Raw genomic sequence first — 2,385 nt, forward strand, 5'->3', positions numbered from 1 at the left:
TTCGAACCCACGACTCGCAGATTACGAGTCGAGCGCCCTAATCACCTGGGCAGGAAATATATTGAAGAATATTAATGTATCTATCATATATATATATATGTGCTATTCTGTTTATATTAAATCAAATAAACATAACCCTCGTCGAGAGGGTCATAGCGTTTAGTATATTATATTCAAAGAAATGAATATTAGCTTTTTATTACTATCATCTGTAATATTATAGTTTGTCTGTTTTGAACTTCGCGCAAAGCTACACGAGGGCTATCTGCGCTAGCCGTCCCTAATTTAGTAGTGTAAGACTAGAGGGAAGGCAGCTAGTCATCACCACCCACCGCCAACTCTTGGGCTACTCTTTTACCAACGAATAGTGGAATTGCCCGTCACATTATAACGCCCCCACGGCTGAAAGGGCGAGCATGTTTGGTGTGACGGGGATCCGAACCCGGGGGGTAGAAGCATCCAAACATGTACAATGGGATATACTCTCTTTTTTTTTATTATTCCTTAAGATTCGTGGACAATTGTTTGTACAGAAAGATTTGATAAAAAAAATATTATCAACTTTATTGTGATCTACTGTTGCACAAACTATCAATCAGTAGACCACGCTTCGCCAGCATAGGGTTTATTTATACCATAATTATTGACTTTATTTCTTCAGGTTAGATGTTAAAGTCTTGTTTTACGAATTCTACCGAGACTTCGGGTCTTCCATAATCTGTCTTTTGTTACATAAAGCAGTGCAAAATATGACGCGAAATTATTTCAAAATGATAATACTTTAACATCCTGAACTATACATTGTCTAACCTGTTGTTCGAATTCTATGTTTGTTTAAAATATGTATAAATTATACGTGTACACACGTATTCATGCATACATAAAAGACAAAATTTGCATATTCCGTCGTTATTTTTTTATTTTCAGCATTTCGCAATGATAACCAGTAACCAGGGAAAATCATGAATCTCGTAAAAATAAATATTATGAAGAACTACGCAAATTTTATGTTCCTATTTAACGCTCCAACTGAAACAAGTACTTTATTATCTTCGAGAATCGGTGAGAGAATGTGTTAAGCAATATGATGTTAGTCTTAACAGTGATTTAAAATGGGAATTATTATCATGGGGAAATCTAATATCGAACGAAGTTAAACATACAAAACAGCTTTATGAGTTTGCGAAGCACTTAATGGCGTAACCACCCATTGAGGCTACTATATCCAGAGAGAGAGTATGGGAGGGGACTAAGGTTGGGCGACCTGATGTACCGGTTTTCGCTGAGACAGTCACGGTTTTTTTGGAATGTCGTCTCGATAGATCCTTTGGAATGTCTAAATGTCTTGGTTTTCATTTTTGCTAGTAATCTTTAACTTTTTTTTTAAATATTGGTATGTAATACTTTGAGCCTCTGACAATAACAAACACAATTTTTTAAACTGAATAAGCACATTATCACACATCTCGGGAAGACTTAGCCTTTACTGTTTTCTCCGAAGCTGGCTATAAGGCAGGCTGCAGCAGGCCTGGTTTTACTATAGGTCAATGAGCACGTAATTTGCACCCGCCAAGAAAGAGGGACACAGTTAAATAGTAAATAGTAGGTGCTGTTCACAGCGGTTTTTTTTTTTTATCTTCAAGTCGTGAAGCATTTAATTAAAGTACCCCAAGGATGAACAGTTGACAGTTGCTCAAATTTTATTCCCGACTCCCACCCCATACCTAATCTCAAGGCATTGGATCTGTAGCTCTCATCCATAGCATTTGGATTTGTAGATCCTTGCAAGGCCTGTTTGTTGCTGCTTTGTCGACGACTTCTCGGCTCCTTTGGTCGCCAGGACACGCCTTGTCGTCATTTTGCCAGCCTTCGTCTGTTCGTCTCCTCGGCTATCTCTCTCCCGCCCAAGTCAACAACCATGTAGCTTACCACATACAGTATAAAAGAAATAGTGTCTTTAAATAACCACCACACCACAGTGACTTAGCGGTAAATATGAAGGCGTTTAACGTTAAAAACCGTGTTTCGATACCCGTGGTTGGCAGAGCACAGATAGCCAATTGTGTAGCTTTGTGCTTAACAACAAATAAACAAACAAGACGTTTGTCGAAAAATTTCATTGGTCAGTAAAATAACATTTGGCCTTAACAATATTCATTACTTGTATAATTTACTGTCCGAATTTTATTATCTGATAATCTGAGCGTGTGGCGATTTTATTATTTGGAAATATGGTCATCTTTGTTTGAGGATTACTATTACTTGCTTAATTATTTTATTCTTAACAATGTTTAGAGCCGTGAATTTAAGGTGTTCAGTGGAGGAGCTGACAATTCAACTTTATGCATTATACGACTGGATGAGTTTAACTAACTAAAAATGTTT

This window comes from Limulus polyphemus, unplaced genomic scaffold (genome assembly GCF_000517525.1).
Source record: "Limulus polyphemus unplaced genomic scaffold, Limulus_polyphemus-2.1.2 Scaffold7494, whole genome shotgun sequence".
NCBI lineage: Eukaryota > Metazoa > Arthropoda > Merostomata > Xiphosura > Limulidae > Limulus > Limulus polyphemus.